A 16,645-nucleotide genomic window follows, 5' to 3' on the forward strand; every position below is an offset into this window, starting at 1 on the left:
TGCTGCGTTCCCAGGGCTCCATGACACCGTATTCACCCAGCGCTGCTACTGATGCACGATACGGACAGGGACGTGCATCCCGGACATCTTGAAGAGGCCACTCGGCCTCTGACCATTACACTCTGACCACAGGGTTACTGAAAGAGTAAAGTGCGCTCCTATCTTTTCTGTTTCTAAAGGACAAACAAATTCAGTGATGTTCAAGCCTTTTTTGCCAAGTCCTTCCTCATCCCAGCATGCCTACCACACTAACACTTACCAAAATTGCGGTAAGTTCACTATTTCTCGAAAGAGAGCTCTGGCGTTTCTATGCCTTCCTCTGAGACTCATCTTCCTGTGATCAGAGAGGACAATGACGTCCCCTCACTTCTGAGTGGACAGTGCAATTCCCTGGGAATACCAGAAAGCAACAGGTCAGAGTTCCTAGCATAGGAAAAGGATCCCCTGGGATATATTTCAAAAGCTACAATAGCATCCCGCCCCCCACCCAGCCAAATCAAGCCAAGATTTGCTTACACATTGTTGAAGAGAACAGAGGTGAAGAGCAGTGTGTACTGAGGCACACTTAGGGACTTCTCTAAAATATACTGCAGCCATCTGCCAGGCCAGGTGGTTCCAGCATGGCCCAGATCAGCCTCCTAAATACCTGCTATCAGCAAACCACTGAATGTGCTCCATCCCTCCTGAGATATACTCTGCTCTAGGGCTTTTCGAAATGGGTCCTTTGTAATACTAATGCCCTGAGATTCCCTCCACCAAAAAGGGCTTCTTGGCTACATGAGCCTGGGCAAAGGGCCTGCTGGGCCCCCTGCTCTGATCCCAAGGGAGACTCCCCAGCTGCGGCCCAGCTGCGCTCCTTGTCTTTCAGGGGAAGGAGGTGGCAATGACACACTGTGACCGCTCTCCGGTATTTTCATGTGAGGGACCTGTGTACATTTCCTGAAAATATACTCTCAGTCAGGGTCCAGCAAGAAAGAGGACCCAACTCGGAAGGTTCCAGAGGCTTTAGCCACTGACGGGACTATTTGCAGAGCTGTGGGAGGAGTGAAGGGAACGCCCAAAGAGAGGTTGAGGCACCTGGAAATTAGCAGCCGTGGGAAGCCTTGGCCACCCTAGGTCAAGGGCAGGGGGAGGAGAGAGCTTCCCCCTCCCCCTCCCCCTCCTCCCGACTGAGGTCTGGAGCCACGGGGAGGGGCTGCTCATGGGAGGTGGGGTCGGTCGCAGGACCGGGCTCCGGAGCAGGACCAAAAAGGGAGGGAGGTGGGTATGGAAGAGAAGGGTGCAAGGTGCACGTGGCACCCCCTACAGCAGCGAATCTCCTGGGTCCAGAGCTGGGAGGGAAGACGTGGGCGTGGGACGTGCCGGAGCTGGGATGTAGCCAGCATGGACTAACCAGAGCAGAGCTTATGCATCAGCAACAAAGAAGCAAAGCATGAAAAGTGTGCCGTTTCCCCGTGAGACGTTTAAAAGTTGTTTTCTTTTGAATGTCTTAAGAATAAAGGGAGAGGGGACCTACTCCTAAGCGTCCTAAATGAGGTAAGAATGTTGAGTTTTGCCGTCACCCTTGTGGTCTGCAATTTCTTTCCTGAGGAAAGCAGTGAGAAGCATTGAGACCACATTTCCCTTTTTAGAACGGTTGCCCTTTTGTGCTGGCAGGGATATGGCTGCAGGCAGAAGGCACCTCTCTGTCATCCTTCCCTAAAGACAGTGAACTGAGCCAGTTCTGGGCCCTGAACACTTCTGAGAGCCAAAGGCTTTATTCACCTTCAGCCAGAGGCAATAATACCCTGGTGGTATTTAGCACTGCATCATATCGGAAACAAAAAAATCCAGTCTCTTTCAGTTCGTTTCTATTTCTGGATGTCTTGAAATTTACATTTCATTGCAATAAGAAAAAAGAAATCAAAAGAGAGCCTGCCTCAGAGAGGAGAGTTACGCCTAATTTTGATGGATCATGAAATATCCCTTCTTGGAGATCTAAAAGATACATCATTAAAATCTCTAAGTAGTCCCCCAGAAAGAAACCTGTTTAGCTCTGCTTAATCCAAGATTTCCCACACTTACGTGAAACTAGAACGCATTTTTTTTAATCCAAGTACCCTTTGGAAAGTACTGTGATCTTCTGTAAGCCATATTTCTACAGTCTATGTTTAGCAGGAGACTTAACAGTGCAGTAATTTTTTCAGACAACTGAAGAGTAGAGCTAATAAGATGATGCTCAATGCAGAAAGGAAAAGTTATCAGCAGGCAAACTTACCAGAAAGGATAAGATTGGCCTCACAGCCTGCTAAAAAAAGAAAGAGTTTGGTAACCTGCATTCTGTCCACCTGCATTTCGGGTGACAGAGACACACCCACTCATGCCAAGAAGTAGCTTGCCTGATCCTAACAAGAAAGACCTCTAAAAGAAATTTGAGACAGATGTGGGAAAAGCAGAGAAAAACGGCACTTTAGGAAGCCGTGGTGCCAACAGCTTTTCAGAGGTGGCTGCCATAAAATTGAGAGGTGACAGCGTGCTGGCAGTCCTCACAGCCCTCAATTGCTCTCCACGCCTCCTCTGCCTGGGCTCCCACTTTGGTGGCACTTGAGGAGCCGTTCAGCCCACCGCTGCACTGTGGGAGCCCCTTTCTGAGCTGGCCAAGGAGGGAGCCGGCTCCCTCGGCTTGCAGGGAGGTGTGGAGGGAGAGGTGCCAGCGGGAACTGGGGCTGCGTGCGGCGCTTGCAGGCCAGCTGGAGTTCCGGGTGGGCGTGGGCTTGGCGGGCCCGCACTCGGAGCAGCCGATCGGCCCTGCCGGCCCCGGGCAATGAGGGGCTTAGCACCCAGGTCAGCGGCTGCGGAAGGTGTACTGGGTTCCCCAGCAGTGCCAGCCCACCAGCGCTGCCCTCGATTTCTCACCGGGCCTTGGCTGCCTTCCCACGGGGCAGGGCTCGGGACCTGCAGCCCGCCATGCCTGAGCCTCCCACCCACTCCATGGGCTCCTGTGCGGCCCGAGCCTCCCGGACGAGCGCCACTCCTGCTCCAGGGCGCTCAGTCCCATCAACCACCCAACGGCTGAGGAGTGCGAGCGCGCGGCGCCGGCCTGGCGGGCAGCTCCACCGGCAGCTCCACCTGCAGCCCCGGTGCGGAATCCACTGGGTGAAGCCAGCTGGGCTCCTGAGTCTGGTGGAGATGTGGAGAACTTTTATGTCTAGCTCAGGGATTGTAAACACACTAATCAGCACCCTGTGTCTAGCTGGAGGTTTGTGGATGTACCAATCGACATTCTGTGTCTGGCTGCTCTGGTGGGGCCTTGGAGAACCTTTGTGTGGATACTCTGTATCTAACTGATCTGATGGGGTCGTGGAGGACTTTTATGTCTAGCTCAGGGATGTTAAACGCACCAATCGGTGCCCTGTCAAAACAGACCACTGGGCTCTACCAATCAGCAGGACGTGGGTGGGGCCAGATAAGAGAATAAAAGCAGGCTGCCCCGAGCCAGCAGTGGCAACCTGCTCGGGTCCTCTTCAACACTGTGGAAGCTTTGCTCTTTCGCTCTTTACAATAAATGTTGCTACTGCTCACTCTGGGTCCACACTGCTTTTATGAGCTGTAACACTCACCGCGAAGGTCTGCAGCTTCACTCCTGAAGCCAGCGAGACCACGAGCCCACCGGGAGGAACGAACAACTCCAGACGTGCTGCCTTAAGAGCTGTAACACTCACTGTGAAGGTCTGCAACTTCACTCCTGAGCCAGCGAGACCACGAACCCACCAGAAGGAAGAAACTCCAAACACATCCGAACATCAGAAGGAACAAACTCCGGACACGCCGCCTTTAGAACTGTAACACTCACCGTGAGGGTCTGCAGCTTCATTCTTGAAGTCAGTGAGACCAAGAACCCACCAATTCTGGACACAAAATGGTGTGTGGTGTACAGCAAGGCTGTTTACCGACAGGAGCAAAACACGAGTGGGTGGCAGCAGGGGGCAAGGACGCCTGAGGAGGGCCATGACCAAGGGAGAGCCTGAACATCCAGGATCAGGGTTTTAAATCTGATTTCAGGAACAACGGAGAGCCATAGAGGCTTTGGAGAATCCTGAAAATGAAGATACTGTGCACTGCAGTGCACAGAATAGCTGGAAGAGGACCAGATAGATTTCAGAGCACCAGTGAGGAGATTATACAAGTCCTCATGAAAGAAGACTGACAGCAAAACTACGACTGTGACCTTGGAGCTAGAGAGGCAGGGATGGATCTCAGAAGTAACAAAGCTAGAAACTTTATGTGTTACTGGTAAATTGTTACAAGGGACTAAGGAAACAAGGGAATTGAAAATGAACTAGATTTATGAGCCTGGTATGGAATGAGCCTTTAGACTACAACCTACCCCAGCTTGAATTTCTTGGCAATTCTTCCTCTCCATCTTAGTGCTTCATTATACTCTGGGTCAGCTGGCTTCTATGCTTTAACACCTTCTGTGCTCATCAGCGCCAATGCCAGAAACAAAAGCGGCTGGGTAAAGAAAGTATAGCCAGAAATAATAGAAACTCAATGAGAAAGGAAGTCTGGAATGAATTCTTTGGAGCTACAAGAAAATCAAAAGGAGGCCTCAAGATAACCTTACAAAAACCAAACTAAAAGTCAGTTGTATCCCATGATCTGGGGTCCAGACTCCTTCCAGGACCTCAGAACTGAGCTTCACAGCATCCCTGTCTCCACTTTGGAGACTGAAAAGCTCAGCTGTCATTCTAAATGACCCTGAAATACATTTGCGCACAAGTGGATGATGTTTAAATAATCCTCTGACCATGCCCGAAGAACATCTCTTTCCATGACAGCATCTCACAAGCACATTCTGATGGCGCCTAAACTCAATATCATCATAGAATCTAAGAAGCATTAACTCAAGTTCAGCTTCATACTCAAAAACATGGAGGCTGACCTCAGCTGGATAAGGCAGGAGAAGTACCTGTCCTGGTGCCTCAATCATTATTGTACCAACACATCTTCATTATTAGCCCAAAGTCCTTTCATCCACCAAATTGTTGGCATTCACCTGGCCATCCTCCTGGTGGCCCAAACTCAATAGCTGGTGGTCATCTTTGACCTCTCCCTCTTCTTCGTTCAAGTTTTGTTAGTTCCATATCCACAATGTTACTGACAAGTGTTTTCTCCTTTCTGTTTTCACGGAGCACATCTTGAAAATTTAGGCTCCCATCATTTCCATCATGTTCTATTGCTGCGGCACCCCAAAATTGTTTATATGACCTGCTTCTTGTCCCCCAAGTCGACTATGCAGCCAGAGTAGCTACCTAAAGCAAGGGTAAGGCCAAGCATGTCTGGCTCAACCATAATTGCTTGATTCCAAAATGTTCAAAGCCCCCTTTGCACAAGATATATTTGCATGGTATTAAATGTTACCATTTCGTGTGCCAACATAGTGCTCTCAACATATTATTGAAAGACATATCTCCCCTTTGACCTCCCCTTCACCACAAATATACTTCTATCATTTCCTATTTGGCTTGATGACATTATTTGTATACCATATGGCTTTTTCAAAAATTTAAGAACTCACAAGTAGAGAATTATTATTATCTCTACCTGTCAAAAATCTTGCCAACATCAAAGCTAGAGCCCTTCTCAAATGCCATAGATTCCCAGGCACTTTTGCTAAATCCCTTTTGTTAGAAGTAATTTCTCTCTCTTTTGACCTCTATGGAAGGTTTCAACACAATCTGCATTGTATTAGAGTTAATTACATTCCTATCTCATCTCCCCTATTTGAACATAAGCACCCTGAGGGCCAAAACAGTGCCTTACTCATCCTTACAGCCTCATGTCTCTTAGCTTAGTGCCCTGCTCGACAAATCTTTACTGTTTCATGCTCAAATAAACAAACAGTCTTAGTTAGAACCTACATCCCTTAGCAAACTGGAAATAAATGGAGAATATGGAACATCAATGGGAGGCATCACTCCAGCTGCTGCTCCAACACTGTTAATTACACAATACTTTTATTGAGCAATTCAGTGGTAATTCCTGCCGCTATTCCTCCTTAATAAGATCCATTGTGCACCATAAAATAGTAACTGGGACACAGTTTGTATTCCACATGCATCACATTTCTTTTTAGCAGGTTCTTCCATATCCATAATCTCATCATTATTACTATTACCCTCAGAAGACAGTTGACTTGCATTAATCATTCCTGCTGCCATTCCCTTGCCAGATTTTCTGTAGTTTTATTGTGCTTTTGGACATTTTAATTAACTTGAAAAATTAATTTTAAAATCTTACCTTATTAATGCTCTGCTCCCTTGGAAATCCCTCTTTCTTGTTTATTATCACTGACCATTTGAATATGAGGTCATTAGTGATTAAAGCTGCAGACAACTTCCACGCCCATCCTGCTGCAGATTCTGTGCTATTTTTAAACAGGATGTGAATAATAACTCCAACTTTTAAGCAGGTGGGGAGGGAGTTCTGTTGCTTAGGGAGTTAAAAGACATAATTTCAATTATGCCATAACATTTACTCCACAACTACTGCTCTCTACAGAAGCTCAACAACGTTCGTTTATTAATACCGTCTACAGAGTTAAGTTTTGTTTTACCCAGTTGACAAACTGAAATGAGTAAGGCACCAGATTTGGTGACTCAAGAACACTGACACAAAGCCAAATAAGCAAGACGTGTCTGGTAAAACTAACTGGTTGATTCTCAATGCTCTATCTGGACCCTAGGAAAAATCATGAGATGGTCATTGAACAACATGAGTTCTTCATTTTCTAAACAAGCAAGGCAGCATCTGACAGGCTACCTCCAATCGTTTGATAGTGGCTGCTTGAGCATCATAATGAGAGTGTGAGGTTGTATTGGAACCTGTCAGAAAGTGTGTCCTTATCAGTGAGAGCTGCCTGCTATTTGGATGGGATTAGTGAATGACAGCAGCATATCTGCCTTCCCCATTATAAAGGCTTGATACCCTTTTAATATAGTTTACAGTAGTGATTCTGCAATAACTTCTAATTATGAGGATTTACTCTTAATTTTAGAAAAAGGGCAGACTCATATATCCCTTATTTATAGTGTCTGTTGATACAGAAAATATCTGACAAAAAGCTAGTATGGGTTCAGTAATTATTTTACAGGAATCCTTGTTTTATAGATATTAACTACTTCTCCGTTTAGAACACATGGTTCACATGTGTGCAAGATATATTATTTACTTGGTTTACAGACATTTCTTGATATGCCTATGTATTTGCACCCTCCTTGTCTAAACTCTGTCAGCCCCCTCCCAACCCTACCCCTGTGGCCAGGGCTCAGGTGCCCACAAAGGACGAAACCACTAATTTTAGTCATACAACTGAAGAAATGAATATTCAAACCAAAACACTCGCACAAATGTCTAACTTTGAACATTTTCAAAATGGGGCTTATTTTTGCTACAATTCTATTTGAAGAATAATAGAAAAATAGAGAACTACTCTGTCTACCTGCCTGCAGTCTAAGCTAAACATAGCAAGCTATCTAATGTACCTGTTGATTGGAAGGAGCAGACACCCAGTAAAGCTAGTTTATTACAAGGATATTTTAGGAATACAGAATAATAAGATGAGATCAATTTGCAAACAGTATAGCCTGTAATTCAAATTCCTGTTATGTCATTTACTGGCTGGCATTCTCAAGTAACTCACCTACCATCTCAGAGCCTTCATTTATAAAATGGAAATAATATAAGTGTCTCGATCATAAGGGTATTGAAACAATTAGATGCACGTCAAGAAATTTGCCCAGTGCTTGGAACATAGTAAGTACTTAATAGATGTTAGCCAGTAATAGCAACAACAATAGCAATAGAGGTAGTGGTAGAAGCATAGTTGGGCCCCATGGGAACTATGTGAGCTCAAATCTCCAAATCTCCAAGTCTGTCTTTCAGAGGCTGCGGAGTCTCTTGTCAACCCGCTCAATTCTCTTTGCTGCAGCTTGTCTTGCTCTTAGCTTCCTAGTTTCTGCTATTCTGTAATTTTGCCTGACTATAGCTAAAATGAAGCCCTGCAACTAGAATAGAGGATCCATGAGAGCAGGTGTTTGAGCTGATTTTTTCCCCTATTGCCCCATACAATGATGGGCATTTATTAGGCCTTCAATCAATCAATATTTGTGAGAAGTGTGGGTTGTCATGGTACCCACTCTGAATGCAACTGTATGTGGTCTTATTAGTACCAGTAACCCAGCACCATCTTAATGACCCAGTCTCTGTTTTCAATTACATATCCCAAGAAAAAGGATATGATTGGCCCTAATATGGGTCCAGTGTCCATTGTAATCAACTCAGCAGGGGTCAAGGAGGCAAAGTTACATGTAACTGCCCACTCTAGAGTAAATTCTTCAAGAAGGGAACGGAAATAAGTAGAACATTAGACCATCTTTTTTTTACATAGCATAAAAATTCAAAGGAGAGACAATTCAGGACTGGCAAGGGGGATTAAGGATGGCTTCATGGACTAAGTGGTATTTCAGGTGGGTTTTAGAGGATGGGTGAGGGTTTGATGGGGAATTGGTTTATATTTTTAACGCTTTTTAAATTTTGCTTAGTATTTTACAGTGAGAAAAGACACACTTTATCATTCTAATACAATTTTTGCTGAATATCTATTAGTACTATGTGCAAAGCTCTGTAGTGAACACTGCAAGATATGCAAAGACATACAAGCAGATTCTGCTTTCAGGATATTTCTGTTGGTTGAGGAGGGAAGACCTAGACACAGGAAAACAATAGCTGAGTTCAGGGTCTGAAGAAAACTCGTTAGGCTAGAGCAAAAGTAGAGCTTGGCTTCCTGGAGGAGGTGAGACTTGTGCTGAGCATTGAGCTTAGCATGAGTAGGCAGAGTGAATGAAGGAGGAAAATGTGGCAGGCACTCTTCATGGCATACAGAAACTCCATTCCCAACCTTCTTCTTCCTAACTCCATTAAAGTGATTGAAAAGCTACACACTCATTTCCAAGCGTCCCTTGGAGCTCAGGGGGACATAGGATTTCTGGTCAATAAGACCTAAGTGGAAGGCAATGTGGATTTTGCTCTCCTAATAAAGAGACAGGCATCACTGGAGCCCTTACTTCTGACCTGAACAAGAATGTGATGCCTAAGACTGCAGTAATGTTCCTGCCACAGTGAGAGTCTTTGTATGAGAAAAGTGAGCTCCCTTAAACAATCTCAGGCACAGAAAGTTGAGGAAACCTCCCTACCAGCCTTTACAGCTTTCTTTGGATAATTCGTCAGAATTTTTCCTTATGATCCTATATGTTTAATTGTTTCATTTCCAAATTTAGATCCAGACTTTGCTTTGCTTTTCTAAATAAATTAATATGATCCTCGAACTGTCACCTGGTATTTCATTTATGATTTACTGAAAATAGATTCAGTCCTCTCAAAGTGTCTCCCTCGCCAAGTCAATGCATGTTCTCTATCAAGGCGTAGTCCTCAAGCGCTCTTTGGGGATGAGCACTCTGCTCATGACTCATTAACTTTTTTTCTAAGTATGAAAGATTTTTAAGGAAGAAATGAATAGGTGGAAATGCCTTATTAACTTCAAGGAGGAGACACAAGAATGTCTAAATCTGGCTCAATATATGGAAAATCAGCCATGGTTTCAGTATTTGATGACAACCCATCACCTTGATAGGCTGACTTCATCTTTGTCTCCAGATTCAATGAACTGAGCAAAGTGAGAATTTTAATAGAAACAAAAAATGATCTCCATGGCTAGCAGCCTTCTGCTTTTTAAGGGTACTAATAGTCTCTGTCTTCAGATGCTAAGTATGTAAGAGCTGGTATTATTTCATAAGATAAGAATAAGGGGAGGTGGCTTAGAAAATAAATGAAATTTGGCTGGGTGCAGTGGCTCACACCTGTAATCCCAGCACTTTGGGAGGCCAAGGTGAGTGGATCACTTAAGGTCACTTAAGGAGTTCAAGACCAGCCTGGCCAAAATGGCGAAACCCTGTCTCTACTAAAAATACAAAAATTAGCTGGGCATGGTGGCACATACCTGTAATTCCAGATACTCAGGAGGCTGAGGCAGAGGAATCACTTGAACCTGGGAGGTGGCGGTTGCAGTGAGTCGAGATTGCACCACTGTACTCCGGCCTGGGCCACAGAACAAGACTCTGATAAAAAAAAGAAAAAAAAGAAATTCACTTGGAAATTTTTACACAGATAGAGTCACTGCTACTTTTCAGTTAATTCAACTACAAGAGACTGAATATTTATGCCTCCTCCCCCCATCAAATTCATATGTTGAACCTTAATCCTCAAGGTGAGAGTATTTGGAGGTGAGGCCTTTGGGAAGTGATTAGGTCATGAGGGTGGAACCTTCATGCATGGGATTAGTGCCCTTATAAAAGAGACCCCAAAGAGCTCCCTCACCCTGCCACCACATGAAGACACAATGAGACATGAGCCATATATGAGCCAGGAAACATCCCTCACTATACACCAAGTCTGCTGGTGCCTTGATCTTGGACTTCCCAGCCTCCAGAACTGTGAGAAATACTTTTCTGTTGCTTGTAAGCCACCATGACTGTGGTATTCTGTGATAGTTATCCAAATTGACTAAGACATCAACATATATTTTTAACTACATAATCAGGGTTAGGACCCAGAGTTTAATGACCTCTCTAACTCAGAACAAGCAGGAAAGTTGTTCTGGAGATACACCCTTCCCTAAGTACTTCACAGGTGCTGGAGGAAGTGACATGCTGCTGAGGCTGTGGCTGAGACCCAGCCAGGTGGGCCAGGCTCAGTGTTGAAGGGTTTGTGGCCTGTTTCAGGCAGTGAATTGGTCCTATCCATGTGTGTACACTAGCGGAACGTAAGAGTTCTGGAGTCAGACACCAGCTCCTCCATGTCCTAACTGTGTGACCCTGAATCACATTACATAACCTCTGTGCAGGTAATGGGGCTTTCTCATCTGTAATATACAGTTGTGAGGATAAATTGCTATCATGCATCTAAAATAATTAGTTCAGTGCCTAGCACATAATAAGAACCCAACAAATATTAGCTTTTTATATTGCTATTATTATTTTTACCACCAGTAGTTTCAAAAGGAATCCCTAATGCCCAGAAGGCACTTGGTAGGTACTAAACAAACAAACAAAGGAAGAACAATGGGACAATTGACAAAAGGTAATACGTGATTCACTGTGGATTCAATGGATTCTGGGGTAAATCATTTTCTTTCAGCCTCATCTCGCTTTGAAAATATGTGTTCATTTTCAAATCAATCTCAGTCTTACAATCTGTAGATTTTTAAAATATGTTTCTGGAACAAAATTCCTTTAGATGGACAAAATATTACAAATGTTAGTGTTTGACAAATAACTGGTTACTTAGAAATGGGAAGCAGTGCTTATTAATCCTCATTGCAGGGAGATCTGTTTAAGATTCTCATTTGATTTGTTGAAAGGCTGAGAACTCAGGTTGTTACATTCACCCAGAGAGGATAGCTCTTACGGAGCACATTAGAAATTGGATATGCAGCTTCCCTTTTAAATGGCTGTTGAGACCTTCTCGAATAAAAGAAGAAAGAGAGAAGCTGCCCAGCTTGTCCATCTCACAGCAGGTCAGGTGTGGGAGGAGCTCTTTGAAAGAGAAGCTATTTAGAACCATTTAGGAACTCAGAGTGAGTAAACAGATGTGGGGAAAAGGTAATTAACACCAGCATCCTAGGTAGAAGCAAAGGCCAAGCTGGTGGAAAGGATCAGACAGTGACAAAAATGACCCAGGAAAACTAACAGACAGGAGCACCATAGATATTCTGGTCTTGGCTCAAAGCAAACATTAAGCCAGCAGCCAGAAATTAACTATTCTTGTGTATTTTTTAAAACATGTCACCCAAGTATTATGCAGATTATACACAGAAAAATGAAGCAAAGAAATGTATGTGCTGTTATCTAAAGTAAAGTACCTTAAGGTTCGATGGGGCACACTTGTGCTTTTAGCCTGGTGTCATTCTTGAGACTTGGATCTCCTTGTTCAGTTCATCACTTCTGTCTCCCAATCGAGCCCACCCTAGAAGCCAGCCTTTTAGCCTTTGGCTCAAGCCAATTCAGAATGTATTTTTCTGTTACCACTGAACTACAGCCTTGAACTTCATCTATGTCAAGACCATCTTCTAGGACAAAATGCATGGCATATTCGAGAAATGGCAATGACTGGGCCTGGTAGCTCCCAACACTTTCGAAGGTTGAGATGGGAGGATCACCTGAGCCCAGGAGTTCAAGACCAGCCTGGACAACACAGTGAAATCCCTTCTCTACAAAAAAATTTAAAAAGTAGCCAGGCATGGTGGTGTGCACCTGTAGTCCCAGCAACTCAGGAGGCTAAGTGGGAGAATCTCTCTTTCTTTTTTTTTGGCTTTAAGTTTCAGGATACATGCACAGAATGTGCAGGTTTGTTATGTAGGTATACATGTGCCATGCTGATTTGCTGTACCTATCAACCCTTCATCTAGGTTTTAAGCCCCACATGCATTAGGTATTTGTCCTAATGCTCTCCCTTCCCTTACCCTCAACCCACCAACAGGCCCTGGTGTGTGATGTTTCCCTTCCTGTGTCCATGTGTTCTCATTGCTTGACTGAGGTGAGAGGTGAGAGAATCTCTTAAGACCAGGAATTCAAGGATGCAGTGAGCTATGACCGTGCCACTGCACTCCAACCTGAGCAACAGAGTAAGACTCAGTTTTTTAAGAGAAAAAAAAATGGCAAGTATACCAGGATGAGCTGAGTGCACACTGCCCAGACAGGGAGAGTAGGTAGTGAGGCTGGAAGGGAAGGTTTGGTCCAAGTGGTGGAGCTCATGAAGCCATGCTAAGGAGTTTAACCACAGGTCATAGGCACGAGTGAGGCCTGGTCTCTGCAGCACTGGAGGGTCTCTGTGCTAGATGCTCCTTTCTAGAATTCACTTAGTGACTCTGTAGTTTGCATGTAAGGCTTTGTTTAAAGTTTGTTTTTTTACGTTTTTTAATGTGGTATCCAATTTCAAAAATAATCGAATGACATTTTTACCTTGTATTATTAAATATTTTATAATAATGCTGCCCTTATCCACATGCTTGCCTCCTAAGAAAGACACATTTTTAGTTTGTACCCTAATTGCTCACCTAGTTGACTGTTCTTTTATTGCCTCCCTCATTTTGACAAGAAAATATTCTTTTCTGTAAAATTCCACACTGCTCCCCTCTCCACCATACAGATTCTCCTCTGTTTTATTGCTAGTGCTATTCCTTGATCTCTACTGCCTGTCTTCATGATTGTCTTTCTCTCTAGGCCGATAATCTCTCTCGTTCTCATGAGGGAAGTGTCACAGCTATCCAGGTTCCTGGACTTCCAAGACCTTCCATCCTAGGGATCATCACTACTGAGAAGCTTTTGAGTGTCACAGTTCAGTATTTTGAGAAAAAGAATCTGATTGGCTCAGCGTGAGTCAGGGGTCTACCTCCTGTCCAATCAGATTAGAGGAGCTGGGCCATCTGGCAGACACAAGTCAGGAAGCCCCCTCTTCAAGCCAGGACTGTGGGGCACTTCCAAAGACAGGACCACAGGCTGGTCACAAACCGCAAGCTTGCCTACTTCATGTTCCTTCTTCAAACATGAATGCTTTTCTTATGGGGGCAGTTTCGTGGAAGCTAAAGAACTAATAAAGAAAAAGAAACCCATTAACACAATTTGATTCTAACTGCTTTGTCACTGATTGTGGTTTAATTCTGGATGGGTTGTTATTCTTAGTTAACCGGGAAGAAAAGATATAACAGTTTAGGGTAAATGAGGAGATAGAACATAATTCACATTTTTTTTATTAAAGTCTCTAGGCCTGAGTTAAAATGATAATACCAGGAAAAAGAGTATGTTTTGAAAAGCAACTCAGTTTATCATATATGTAATCAAGATATTAGGATTTCCATACTTCCTAAGATCTAGACGCCATGGCCTCACTCCCATTTCATGCTTGTAAAAAGTCCAAAGTCTACTCAGGATTCCTGTGGGTTCTTAACCACCTTTGTCTCCAGGCTTCTGCTTTCACTGATTAGTGCAGGTTATGGATCAATGCACCACCTGTATCTGCTGCCCATATCCCTTCCTTTCACACTGCATTCAATTCAGATGTTGACTCTGCTTCTTTCTGTCCTCCCAACAAATCAGAAACAACTCGTGTAAGCAATAGTAGACTGCAATGAAGAGAAAGAGGGTGGCACCCCCAAACCACGACCCTCCTACAGCAGGCCCTGCAGGTGCTCAGCCCAGAGAGACAGGGCTCTGCCTTGAGTTTAGCAGCAGCCTCCAGAGAAGGGGAAGCTGGAAATGGAGAAGTGAAGGCTGGGAAATGGCCAGGCCTGTGGATGCCATTCAGCAGAAGCCAAGAAGGGAGGAAATCAGATGGAGAGGCCTCCAGGGTTATTGACATCAGACATCTGGAAATCAGGAGAGCAACATAGCAATAGGAAACCCAGGCTAGGGTTAGACCTAGCCAAAACTCTTTAAACCATCCCCCTCCTGGCTGACTGTTCTCTATAAAGCATTCTATACAATGCCCATAGCATACTGAAGCCCAAAGGCCAAGAGGCTACACACTGTAGTAGCTAAACACCTAGCAAGAGTCAGTGTGTTTGTCCCTAAACCTGTTTATATCATGTACATGTATAGCACGTGACTTACAGGTGGGAAAATAAGTAGCACTAGTGTTTCTGTAAAGACTAAATTGAACTCTATGGAAAGACATGTTAATACAAATAACCAAAAACTTGGTGTCAAATGAGCATAAGGAAAGTTGGTTGTAAAAGACGAAAAAATAAAAATCAAAAACATTCTGAACCCAAACTTCTTTTTTTTTCAAATTTCAATCTATATAGACTTTAATTTGTGCATTTGTGATAATTTATGACTGCAAAAAACACTTGTATTTTTAGAATGACATAGTGAAAGGCACATTTCATTTGAATGCATAGTGTACCATTCTAAAATATCCAAATTTCTTTACAAAGCGCTTGAGCAGTCACATACACACACAGTAATAGCAAAATATATTTCCATTCTATAAAGCTTAAAATTTTAAATCTGACCAAAATATATATATATATTTTAAACTACAAAAAATTAGTGCTTTCTTCAGCTTAATTGTGTAAATAGGCCCTGCCTTCTAATTTTTTTAGTGATTTGACTTCAATTAAAAAAAATTCTGTACACTGTGTAGTTACAAAATGCTGTCAGTTTTTAATGCTAAAAGCCTATTTTAGACATTACTTTCTTTGCTATTTGAGAACCGAAAAAGTGAGCAGACTGTACCTCAAAAGTATATAGTGTTTTATTTTAATGTTGTATTAACACTGTTTAAATTAAAGCCAGACAATTAAGCTAAGTTCCTCTATTGTCCTTTGCCAAGGAAATTAACTGGCATTTTAAAATAACTTTAAACCACATATTGTTCCCCCTTTCTATAAGATTTTCTCCCAAAGGATCTTGGGTAATAAACAATTTGGAAGGTAATATAAATGATCTCTGGGCAATTTTAATTGTTCTAAGATGCTAAAACATCCCAGCAAATATTTATAAATGTTTTTAGCTCAACTCTCCATAAATCAGTGTGCTTTTTCGTGTTTCTCATAAGATTTACACCTGAACAATTTTTAAGAGATGAGCTCACTGTGATTAAATAGTTAATTCAGTATGGTTACTTAACAGCTTGCTATTCCTGAGGTATAATGACCCTAACATGCTAAGCACAGGATCAAAGATGCTATTACTAAACTAAGAAAAAACAATAAACTCATAGATTAGGAGAAAAAAATATAAAATCAAACCAAACCAAAACAAACAAAAAACTACAGGAAAGTGGAAAGTCATGGTTTGCAAAAAGACAACCCTAGAAGAGTATAAAAAGCCACAGAAGGATCCTTTGAAGAGTTGTATAAAATATTTCATCAAATTATTTTTGAGACTTTTGAGGTACAGCTTTAGTGTTATAATTCATTTTTTTATAAAATATAGACTGTTTCATCAAAAATATTTATACATTCTGTTACAATATATTGCTTTTGCCCTCAATAACTGCCAATATAAAATCTGGATCCGGTGGCCTAAAATATACAAATGCACTTAATGTAAATGCTGGAGTTTGAGGTGTCTGCTTGGCCACTGTACAAAAGTGATGAAGTGGTAAAATTAAATAATAAGCCTACAACATAGAATACATTAAAACTTGCACAAATATATGTTCACAGCATGTATACAATGATAATCCCTACGGTTTAATCAAGTTATAGTTCCCTTCTACAGCAGACACAAAACCAAGGTGAACTAGGTTGGCAGATGTAGAGTGAATATCAAAAAAGGGGTAATCGGTTCACTGATTCTGGAAGATATGACTAAACATACTGAGCATCTAGACTTTGGGAATGCATACAGGTAACAATATCTTGGTTCAGCTGATTAAAAGTCGTCATTCTTAAAATCTTAAGTAAATGCTGATCTTGTTTGTTTCAGCACTATTTAATAAACAAAAAAAATTGTTTGGCAAGCAGCTCTGTTGGAAAGCTATAAGCCTCTGTTACATGGTTGATAAAAAAGGCAATATAAAGTTTTCTCCTAATAAATATAGAACA

General features: G+C 42.8%; 1 long non-coding RNA gene across 1 annotated transcript in view; it reads right to left on the minus strand.

Annotated features, from left to right (window-relative positions):
* Nucleotides 1–6,361, minus strand: part of LOC116468106 (uncharacterized) — a 33,001-nt gene extending 26,640 nt beyond the window's left edge. The window contains exon 1 of the long non-coding RNA XR_004247998.1: nucleotides 6,280–6,361. This is a non-coding gene — a long non-coding RNA (uncharacterized LOC116468106). The remainder of the gene's footprint in view (nucleotides 1–6,279) is intronic.
* Between the last annotated feature and the right edge of the window lie 10,284 nt (nucleotides 6,362–16,645).

The sequence above is a fragment of the Hylobates moloch genome, unplaced genomic scaffold (genome assembly GCF_009828535.3).
Source record: "Hylobates moloch isolate HMO894 unplaced genomic scaffold, HMol_V3 SCAFFOLD_5, whole genome shotgun sequence".
NCBI lineage: Eukaryota > Metazoa > Chordata > Mammalia > Primates > Hylobatidae > Hylobates > Hylobates moloch.